Genomic DNA, 12,491 nt, shown 5'->3' on the forward strand with positions numbered 1-12,491 from the left:
GTTTTCCATTCATGAAGGATGAGGGGAAAAATGTTCTGCAATCAGCTTATCATGGTGAAATAACTTTATTTTTCCAGCGGCGCAGTGGCTTTCAATTTTATGAAAAATATTGCAGTAAGAATGGGAAAGATTGTGTGTTCCTCTTATTGTCATCATCAGAACTGGGGAAAAGAAGGATGGAAAGGGATTTTTCCCCAGTGTCAGCACTCATGTGCCTAAAATGAAGACAGACCTACACGGGAGAAAAACCGTATTTTTGGCCAAGTTAGAAACACCATGTGAGCAAAAGCCTGACTTAATTTTACACTGATGACATGCTTACAGTAGTTACTGACCATATCATTCAAATAAAATAGGAAGAGACTACTGCTGCTATCTAGATACAAAAGCTGTCCTGATGCAAACTACATAAAGGTTAGTAGCATATTAATTCAGAAATTTTTGGCCAGAGTTCTTACAAGAGAAATAGAAAACCCTAAGAAATATTACCTAAAATCTAGCTGTTATTTGCAGGCTTGTTTTCAAGCAGAGAATGCAAAATGAGATTCTACAAACCATATCTGCATGACTAAATCTGGCCTGAGAGACAGGAAGAATAGGTTTCATTCAGAGACAGCTCTAAATGCCGTATATTTATATTGAGGGTAGAACAATAGCCTTGTTTATTTGAGTCTCTCTAATGTATTTACCAACTATAAGGATTTCTGTGCACTGATTACAGGTCAAAAGGTTATCCTGGAGTATTATTTAGCAAGATTGCTCTTTATTATAATGAACATTGAAGATGCATATCAATAAAGTGGCTATTTTTTAACGCTTTTTAGTGCTTTTGAGACAAATACAGTTTTGAAAGCCTAAAATGTGTTGTGGTTCTTTGAAAAATCTGCTATTAGCTACTAACATATTATTTTCTGTCAGCTCTTTGAATTCACATTATTTGCATTAATGCAATAAATTAATTAGCATTACCACTTTATTTGTTTTCACAGCTGCTAAGCTACAATGAATATTATTCTCTTAAATCATTCTGTCATAAAGTGTTAATTATAAATGTCTTTTATAATAATAATGGTTTCTATACTAGTAATAAAACCCTTGCAAAGAGTCATTGCAGTAAATGTAAGATTATTAGACTATTTCCAAACAATGCCAAAATGGTTAGCAAAATAGTTGTTTCATTAGATTCTGTTCATGATTGATTCCTTGAGGTTTCTTTAAGTGTTTTAATGAATCTCCATCTGTAGCCAGAAAGCTTTGTTAAAAGCTTTGTTAAAAGTCAGGCATCTTTTTGTATTTCAAATCCATATTTTCTGTTCAGAAAATGTGCACGTACATCAACTTTGCTAATCTGGAGAACTACCTCATCTTCTGTTACCTCTTTTTTGCTCAAGAAATTTCTCCATGTTTGTCCTCCACTGTCTCACCACAGCAAGAAAATACTAAGTAATTTTAACTCCTTTTATGAGGTCTTGAATCAAAGTGATTTTCCTATGGTCAAGTTATGCTTGGTCATTTACACATGTTCAAGCATGCCAATGGATCTGGGTGTGTTTTCTTTCTATAAACTTTCTAATAATGATGGAAAAATACAGAAGTAGGAAAAAATCAGTTTAAAAATGTAGTTAGCTGTCAAGTAAATGCAATAGCTTTCAGCGCCAAATGTTAGACCTAATTTCTGAATGACTCAAAGAGCTATATTAAAAAATATGGAAAGTTCGTGATCAAAATAGCTCCTTATTCTGACAGGCATGAAAGTTGATAGGGATTTCTCATTTGAAAATTATTACTATGAGCAAAATATGATATCAGACCTTTTTTACTTAAAAAATGTTTGTCACACTCTGTTTCTTGCTCTGTTGATTAAAACAAGGAAATAGAGTAGTTTTTGTCACAGTAAAAAAACTTCTGATTTCTTTCCTACAGTCAAAATTGCAACAAACTGTTCCAAGATATTTTAAGTCAATTGCATCCAAGAATTAGCTAATATAATGATTCTTTCATTTTTAATTAAAAACACACCCACATATCAGACTGGATATACTAAAGTTTAAATTATTTAAGGACCAAGCCACAAAGTACTGAAAACACAAATAATTCAAATTCAGAACTTTGTCAGTCTTTGAAGAAAACAACTAGTTGCTAAAATTATGCAATTGCAGCCTCAGCTGCAAGGTTCTTCTCATCCTTCAGTCTAGTTCTTGTAGCTAAATTCAGATATTGTATTAGGTCTTAAGTTCAAAATCTCCTCCACAACAGATTACATGTGGGAAGTTATAACTTGATTTTCTAAAAATATCTCTCTGGTTAAAGTAGCACCTGCACACATTGGCTGTATGACTGCTGTTGGAATTTGTGAGATTATATGCATATATACATTGGTTAGCTACTTCTTCACATTTTGCCCGTGCTTATTTGTGTATGTTCTTATACAGAGTGTATCTGTGTTTGGGCTTGGAGGAGCTCAGATGACGAATGTGCTTTTGAACCAAATCTCCTGACTGCCCACTCCCTGTGCATCTGCGTGCATCCTGGAGCACCCCCTGAACACATGAACGAGGCCTCTTTCAGATGAAACTAAGCTGCAAGATGTGCTCAAGGCGGGCACCTCATGCAGTCTAAATGCAAATAGGATTTCAGCCCATGGGACTGTGTCTGAAGTAAAAATCCATCAAATGTGTATAGTACAGACATGACATCCTCAGCACAAATTGTTTCACTCCACAGATACTAGTCCACACAACTTATTATCACAACTTCATATCCATTTCTATAACAGGACTTAAAAGCCTAATAAAGGATCTTAGGTTAGGAAGCCATAGCATACACTGTCCCTGTCCCTCTTTCCTGATGCATTTACTTGCCAGCTACTCCCAGACTATGATTAACACAGCAAGTTCAGACTACCCAAAATACAGTGGCAGTCATTTCTTTCGTCCAAAACAGCAGGATATATGTCTCTTTATACTCTAAAGAAGTGGCTAGAGCAATAACCCAGGAGGTGAAAGCATTTTTTTTTTGTGGTTCAGATCCTCAGCGCTCACATTCATATTTCATGTTCTAGACACTAACCTGTAGGTATAGGCACCAGCCATCTTTTTTGAATGTATTCTACTATATAGACTATGGCTGAAGAATATTGTGAAGAAAGGGTAAGAAAGAAAACCTAAATTCAAAGAGCAGCATTTGATTAGTGACAACAGGACTCTTAGGTTCTTATTTGCTTTCTGGTCTGTTTCTGCATTTTATATGAGGTTTCACTGGATAAATAATACATCCAAAACTGTCAGTGAGGGTCACAAATTGCTCTCCCATTCAAGAAAGGGGGGCTGTGTGAAACAGTGATAACATACTTTTCCCTCTCCTTTACTGTCCTATGAATCTATTTAGATTTCTGCAATAGCCCATAACCTAAGAGCAGTATAACATAATCCTGCAGGATTCAGGTAACTTTCCTGGGAGATGGAGGCTATTTGTTTGAATTCCAGGTGAAGGAATCAAGATCTGGTGTCTCTTGCCATGGAGAATGCTTCAAACCTTTACATTGGGTTACTATTATCCTGTCCTCCTGCAGTGGCAAAAAGAAAGCAAGTGCCCTTATTGCTTTTAGAAGAACAGGGATAAAGGCATACATTCAGGGGAGGATTTCGGTGAGTCAGAAGTTTGTACTACCACGTCAGAAAGAGGAGATTCTACGTTTTCTCAGCATTTCCTATTATTAGAACTCCCCGCAGAGTATGCTAGATTTCCTGGACTGCCTTTCCTTGGTGTCTAAACCTCAATGTGTGCTCAGAGCCACAGCCACCAGCAACCTTTTAACATTTCAAAATACCAAAGTAGCTCTTCCCCCTCTCCCCCCCCCCAAAAAAAAAATGGTGATGCTGGTAGCCTCTGCAGCAAATGGTCTGAGATGTAACCTGACTCTTCTTCTGAAATCTGCAGCTTCATAATGGTACCTCAGACACTGTGCTGATATCCAGACCATAGAGGAAAGAGAGGACTAGCAATCCTTATTATTTCCCCTAGCACCACCAAAATTTCCAATCTAATGTGTCACAACCCCCAAGCTGAGACTGCAGTTGTTCTGCCGCAGCTTTTGGCAGACAGGTCTCCTGGTAGAACAGGAAGAGTCCCACCTCCCGGCAGCTGAATGGGAGATGCTACTCGACATTCACTACTCCCTTTTAGAAGGAAGAAAGATGGATGAGCAGAGAAAGGTGCATGGCAGTTCAGCCAATGTCAGGGCACATAGAACACCACGGACTGGAGCCTGTCAGTAGCTTTGCCATAATAATACGCCTTTCCTGGTGCTGAGTAATTTTGGATTCATGTGTCCACTTACAAGTGTTTTACTGCTGTGTCCTAGTATACCACCTTCTTTATGAATAGAAAGATTAATCTTTTTGATCTTGCACCCCAGCACTTCCCCTCCTGAGGGCTGCATGTGATACTGCCAAACCACACTATGCCCAAAGCACACCAGAACAAGAGAATAACTCAGTTAAAGGGGTCTGTACCAAGCCTTTCTTGGCCTTCATGCCCTGCTCAAGCTGTGGAAGCCCTTGCCTTCCACGTTCTGTTTTATTTACAAAACAAAAAACCAGCAGTCTCTCCCTATCCTCTGAAAGACATAGCACCAAGGAATTAGCGAGACAGAATCATGAGGGGCTGGTGACCGCTTCTGGCTTCACTTAAAAGAGCAGTCTTGAGAAGCTGAAGCAGTCTGATCCCTGCACTGCCTAGGCAAAAGGGACTGGCTAAAAAAGAAATTCCACCTCTTCTGTCACATCTACATCTGGTATCTTCTTCAGAGTGATCACAAGCAAGTGGATCGTGTGTACTTGGAGCCTTCCAAATACAAGCTCGGCATGCAGCTATAGGACAGACAGGAAGACTCAGAAACTTAGATGCACTCAGGGTCCCAGTTTAAGCACAGCTTTTGTTTACAACACCACAGATTATAAACCTTCATTTTAATTTCTGGCTGAAAGGTTGTTTGGTGGCAGCTTTCTTTGAAAATATGTCACACTTAAAAGAGTTGCAAGTTGTTCTTTCGTTAACTCAGAATATTTCCAATTTATTTTTCATTGACTGCTACATCCCTAAATATTTCCTTTTAATATACCATCTTGGAATTTACACAGTGAGCTTCCCCACACTGCATGGCTGAGAGGAAGTGCATACTGTGATGATTGCAGCTCATTCATGATGAAAAATATCTATCATTATATGCTGGGCCCCCCCCAGTTCTTGTGTACAATTAAAATAGCTACACTTTGGTGCAATCAAAATGGTTTTTTATAGAGAACTTCCATATAACCAGGAAAGGGGGAAAAAATTAGGTATCTGTATATAAACACTGCCAAGAACTTAGTCCTGTTAGAAACTATGAGGCTGTTGAGATGTGCCCTCTGCACATATGAGCTCTTCATCCCTGAAGAGCCCTTAATAGGTGTCAGAAAGTGCTCGGCACCTGGACTGTGAGCCCACAGACTGGTGCATTCCTGGCAGCTCAGTAGGTTAAATCACATGTGCCTATTTGGGACACGTGCTCTGGCAAAGGCCAAAGTTACAAGCGCAAAAGGTAAAACTGCCCGGTGAAGCAATGAGAAAATGAATATGTTAAAGAATTAAAATTCAAGACATTTACAAGAATAATTAATTATAGTACTGGCAAAAGCATTACTGAAAGAAGACAACAGAAAGAGGTACTCTGAAAATCATCAAATTGAGGGGAAAAAGCGCACCCTCTGCATGCCCAAGCCAAATCCCACTGAACCGACATGACTCCGTAATGGCTATTCCTCAGCCAGCTGGAAGACACTGCTTTTCTACTACACCGTTTTAGAAAACCATCTGTTGGACTACACATAGCCTCCACACAGGAGAAAATTGCAGAAGTCACGCTGTTTTCTACTGCCTTACAAAAGTGATGTTTTAAATATAAACAGATTTTATCGAAAGGCTATTTGCCAATTGTTTAAAAATAAAAAATAGTTCAACATGAATTTGCAAAATATCCCAGGCAACATGAATCTGATTTTTGTGAATAAATTTTAAAAAAAGTTTATTACATGCAGCTCTAGAGTATATCTCTAAATAAAGCAAAAAAAAAAAAAAAGAGGGTGGGTTTCAAACGGGCCTGAAATGAAATTTGATGAACAGGTTCTTTTTATCTCTCTCTTTCCTTGCCCACAGCATTTAAAGGCAGCAGGGGCATTGTGACAACACAGACAGCTAATTGCAAGGAAATGGATGTCTGATGCCATTAACACTACCCACTTTCCTTGGACATTTAAAATAAAAACAAAACACGCCACTAGGCACACAGTTCTCTCCCTGGGGTGGAGATGAGAGAGCGCCTGAACTACATGTGATAGATGTTAAGTCAGATTGCTTAATGCACTACTGGAGGGAGCCCAGAATCACCTAAATGAGGATAGTACTTGAACCTATATAAGACAGAACAGAATACTTGCATCCTGCAGAGTATGTGTTCAGTCTTAATTTTAGGAAACAGCTATAAAACTCCACTATTTGAACCCACTGAAGTTGGCATTTAAGCATTCTAAGTAACTACAAATAGTATTATCTTTAAAGGAAAATGACAAATAATCTACTGTACTTAGGTCATACTTAAGAAATTCTCCATATGGATAAGTACATGTACAAAGAAATAGAAATAAGTGTTTGTGTGCAAAAAAAAAAAAAGGTTGTCAGAAAAGTAAGCATTTGTTCTAGATATGAAAGCAGGAAACAATGCCTGATGAGCACTCATTTAGCATTAGTAGCAGAAGAAATGTTACAAAACCCTTTCTTGTTTCATTGGATGTTCAAACGTAGGCATTACTCAAATGCAGAGTCAGATGAAAGATAGGAAGAGAAAAAAAAATTGAAATGACTGAAAAAAATTGCTTAAAATCTTAGGAATGCTTGCTTCCACATAACCATAAATGGTGGATTTAAACTACTTTAAAAATTCAATGAATATATTTGTTTTGAAAATACACCTGCAAGACCTCATCTTACTCCCACAGTCATACACTAAACCTCTAAAAATATTTGGAAAAAACAATGGATTATTAATTACAATGGCACTGTTAAGTACCATTAAAATTGCTGAACTTACCTGACTAACATCTGTAGTATTACTAGCTTTCAGCTTGAAATAATGCCATCTTTATAACTTACTTTCTTGTTTTAATACAGCATGCATTGCTTTAAACACTTACTATCACACAGCGAAACATGACCTTGACTAGATTAGACTGTATAATTTTGAGTAACTCATTTCCCCTCTATTTTAGTTAAGAAAAATAGCTTGGAAGTATCATAGCTAGAAGTCAGAATTTGAAGTTATAATATATAAACACAACATATCATATTGTTATTGAAAGAGATTTTTGTTGTTAAGTTGGTCTACAATTCACTCTATTGCCTTCTTTGGAGGAAAAATGAGCAGTTACCATTTACAATTTGGGTTACAACCTGAATTCACAGAAATCAGTGGGAGATTTTCCTATTAATTTTGGTAGCAGCGGGATTGGACCATTAATGTAATAAAACAGGTAGTGTAAAAAATTCCCATCTCCAATCACTTCTGTATTAGCAGTCTGCAATTAATTTGTACCATCTTAAGTTACTGGATAAAATTAACCAACTATAAATCCAGTTATGAAACATATATAAAGTAAAAATAGATAATAATTGAAAGTCTGACCTAAGAAGTTATTAAATTACTATTTGATGTTTTAACAAATCTTAATAAGGGGTCATTAATTTAAAACAGTGATTGCCTAGAAAAAGTAGATAATAATTTTATAGTCAAAGTTTTTTTCATTTTAACTCTTCAGTTTAACAACTTACGTTGTGCCTATTGTAGCATATCTCTGAAATGATCTCAGCAGTAAATTGCTTGTGCTTGTCTGTTGATTGTGATGTGAAGAGGCTGGTTGGACCAGCAGCTGAAGGACTCTATTATATACCTGGCTGGTTAGATTGAATGGACCTGCAGGAAGAACCTGCCCCATCAGAGCTTCTTCTATGGTTTCCATCTTGACCTTGAATTTGATCTTTGTTATGGTCCACTTCCATCTCCATAAAAATGAGCAAAAGGCTAGATTGTCATCTATTTGCTCTTTTCTGTTTTCCTGGGTTTGATGATATATTCCTAGAGCTGCCTAAAAGAGATTAATTATCACACTTTGATGTGAATCATAGGAAAAGAGTTTGTAGTGCTCAAGTGAATAGGTGTATGCAATTCCTCACAATGCTGAGCTGACATTGTTATTTAAATCAGAAAATGCTGATTACTAGGGTAACAGAGGGAAAGAGGTTCCCACCACAGAATGAAATGAAAGGTCAAACAGCTTAAGGGGATCAAACAAAATATGCAAGATAAGTAATTTCAGGCTCAGATCTCAAACCGAGGCTCTTCTATCTGCATCTACTCTCATTTTGAAGGTTGCACATACAATGAATGATTAATTCACTGGTTTAGATACAGCATATTCTCTTACCCAAAGTAATAATGAGAATTTCACTGCTTGTCGATGTTTTCTAAAATTTATCGGGGCAAGGACTTGATATATCAATGAGTGTCTTCTTTTAACTCTTGTGAAGGTAATTTAATAAAATGTGCATAGGTCCTAATATCTATGTTTCAAGTAATTATATTTTGTCCTGTAAGAGGGGCAATGATGCTTTTATTTAATGTACCTTTTAATTCCTAGAGAGATATGAAATAAACATGGTATAAATTTCAAATGAATTCTGTAAAGAAAATGTAGCATATCAGCCTTGTGTCTGAGTAGATAATTTCGCATTTATGCTACACATAGTTTTTAGAATTGCAATTTTTCTAGAAACAGCCAGTACAGACAGAATTGTACAGCCTGTACCTCTTCTGAGCTATATACATGCATTAAGTAGCTAGTTTGGGTGCCAGACTGTATTTGGGAATTCATTGAGAACCCATTATTTTAATATCCTGACTAGGATCACTCCATTCTGGTACTCACAGGAGGAGAAAAAGGCACAGTGATGAGTCCCTTCACGGAGACAACTTTCTTACTGTCTGTATGTCTGAATACCATGAATATGGACCTAAAGTTTTTTGGTATATTTTCCTAACATTTAACTGAGTAGCCTGAGTTTGCTTATTGTAGTAATAACAAATCATTAAAACCAGAGGTTCAAGAAAAAGCTACTAGCAGCACAAGATATATAGAGCAACGCTATTCTCAAACATTTGACCTAGAAACAATGTGTTGACAGGACATGTCTCTACCAACAACTTGCAATAGAATGGAGTCAACAGAGCAGCAGCAATGACACTGTGATTGGGTCATTGGTGCTGGTGTATAACTTATACCAAAGGCACTTCTAGCAACAGGTATCAAATATTGCCTAGATTTTTTTTTTTTTTACCGTTTTTCCAAAAAATTGCATGTGGCACTAGAATGTTTAAATTTTTAATCTCACTGTTAGACAGTTTCAGGTGATGGTTATGCTAATGCTCTCACAAACAGAATAGTGGGGCTAGGTACACACTTTGACTGCTATAAATATTATAGAGATTATTTGATTTGCCTGTTTTTCTGCTTCTCAAAATCCCTACAATAAATTTGATTGCTTGTGTCAAAAAACAAGTCTGTTATAGATTATTCAGATATTTTTAGCTACTCACTGACTTAAGCATGTCTGAAAAGTAAATTTCAGAGCTATTTGCATGAATAATTGTTGTAATAGATGAAAGTGTTGGTACAGGAAATACTCTTACAACTATCCAGTAATGTGCAAGGAAAAGGACTACCCTTTACATCAGACCATTCATACTGCTCCAAGAAGTCATGATGTCTTGATTTGTTCATTGTTTCTACATGGCAACCAAATAATAGATAAATTTTTTACATTCTTGTATAATTTCTGAGATGGAGGGGAAAAGGAAAAAAGGCTGAGGATGACAAGTAGAACACTATTTAGCCCTAGCAGCACATTTTTAGTCACCAAAATTATTTGATTATTTATTAGGACCTCAAAAATAGTTTTTAATTAGAGCTTTCTGGGTCAAGTTTGAGTTGACTCAGCAGAAAGTATATTATTCTCCACTTTTATTCTGTCTTCTATAAATTACCTTCAGAAGGAGTTAAACAATGATAGCACTGTGGTACAATGGCCTACTTGTCATTGGTTGTCAAGGAAAAGGTGCTCATTGCTGACTTCTGTAGTCTTTGCCATTAGATAAATAGACACACAAACTTCTGGCTGTTTGGAGCTTGCAATCTTTTATCCCCAAGAGAAAATCATTAATCTTTTTCATCAGAACATACATCAAAAACTAGAAGCAAAATACCCATGATTCCTGGTATTCTATTCCCTTGGGCTCTCTGTGCAAAGAGAGAGATTGATTTTTACTTTTTAGGGTGGATTTGCTCTTAAATTAGCCCTTTTATTTTTTGCAGCATTTCATTCTAAAAAATCCCAGTAATGGAGGAAAAGCAGAAGCAGCAATGTCAACTGATGAAATAAATAGATTCCCTCCCCCGCCCCATTCAGGATTTTAAGAGGAATTCCAAGAAAGTGAAACTCTTTTTTTTTTTTTTTTGAGTCAAAAAACTACAGGGCATTGGCTTTAATGTTAGGAAAACATTGCCAAACGCCCTGTAACTGTGATAGTCCTGCGACTTGCTCCATCCATTGAAGGCGCTGAACGAAACAGTTGCCTTGCAGCAGGAGAAGCCGATAGCTCCCCCGGCGCCCGCGGGGGAAGGCGTGTGGCCACCAGCGGCAGCCTCGGGGTTGGCTGGGGGGACACAGCGCACACGTATGCACACACGCTGCCTTCCCATTAGCTGTTGGCCAGGCTCCAAGAAAAGCAGGGCTTGCTCAGCGCAAGGCACGGGAGAACATCTATTCACACATGTTTACAGAAACAGCTGTGAGGGGAAGGCATGAGTTTACAGCAGCGTCAAATACGCGTGTCAGCTGTCATACTCTGATGCTGTGGTTCTGCCAGGAGAAGAAAAGGAAGATGGAGCATCAGTCCTCACATGGGTGTTTTATATACATCTGACCAAAGGAAGAAAGAAAAAAGACCCTATTAAGTAATATTGCAGATACTTCGCTGGTTATAAAAGTCTTCTCTTTTAGTATTCTAAGTTAGTTAAATAAAAAAGATTGGGTTTAGTTACTATCCAAACAAGTTAACAACTCTGCCACTACCATCATGTCTTCCAATAAGACTAAACAAACTTTTTGTGACTATTTGCCTTCCTATGTTATGAAGAAACCTAAGTTTTGTCACTGTGATTTGCTCCAGATTTAAAAAAAAAATAAGAAAATGAAAGAAAAGTAAAGCCAAAATAAATGTGAATATGGCTTCAACCTGATAATGTTTTCGAGATTCTTTCAAATCTCAGTTTGTACATCTTAAAGTAGAAATGTTTGACATGCTAATCAAGTTTATTTAAATAAATGAAGTTCTTAATAAAAAGGAACATCCTTGACATACTGAGAAAATTTTAACCTTGCATTCTTTTGCAATTTTTTTGCTCAATTCCAGCTACAAAATACTGTGAATAGCAAAAGAAACATGATCTCTGACCTCTAACCCAGCTCTGCGCTTCTGAACCAACTTTCAGCAGTGCAAAAGAAAGCAAGCAAGCACGAAATAAAATGATACCACAGATCAACTAGTTTTGGACAGGAAGACAGGGTATGTTCACTGAGCACCCTCTATCTGTTTGAATAAGTTTATTTCTGCATCTGTTCCCCAAATGTTTTATTGTAAATCGGATACTGATGACAGTGCTAGCCAAGAATTATCACTGAACTATGAAGAAATTTTTTTTTGGATTGTGCAGTAAATCTATATTTTCTTTTCTTTCTGTTTTGAAGATCATCTTTAATTGGGGGCAGGATTTCTTTACATCTGTGATTTCACTGTGTTTTATTGCCTGGATACTTATAATGAGTGCTGTTACTAAAACACAAAGTCTTTTATCAGAAGAACTAGAGAATTTAAGGTTATTTAATAGAGACTTTTAACATTTGTAATAGACTAATTTAAAAGAGGAAAACAGATGTGACAGTCTGACCATCAGTCCACAGAAACCAGTTGCTCAGGGAAAAGTCTGATCAGCTGGGGTCAATTTTTACATCAGGAATGGATTCCCACAAATCTTATTGCAGAAATTCTCCAAAATTTAAAACTCCTTTATGTAACAGGGCAATTCTAGTGGACCAATATTAGTTGGAAGCAAGAGAGGCAGGAACAGCTTAAAATTGTTGTTCATAAAATACTGGTAGCTTTCCCTGCTTAAAAGTTCAGTGTTTTTTGAGTGTGCCTGTTTACAATGGGCAATTTACAATTACTGCAAGCCATGTCCCTTCCCACTCAGCATCTCCTATGTTGCTTTGGATGGAAATGGGTTGCAGAACTTACCACAGAAGCTCCCTCTGCACCCAGTGGCTGGCACCAGAGTTGCTGACAC

This window comes from Manacus candei, unplaced genomic scaffold, assembly GCF_025592945.1.
Source record: "Manacus candei isolate 608988 ecotype Guabito, Panama unplaced genomic scaffold, ASM2559294v1 h1tg000049l, whole genome shotgun sequence".
NCBI classification, from domain to species: domain Eukaryota; kingdom Metazoa; phylum Chordata; class Aves; order Passeriformes; family Pipridae; genus Manacus; species Manacus candei.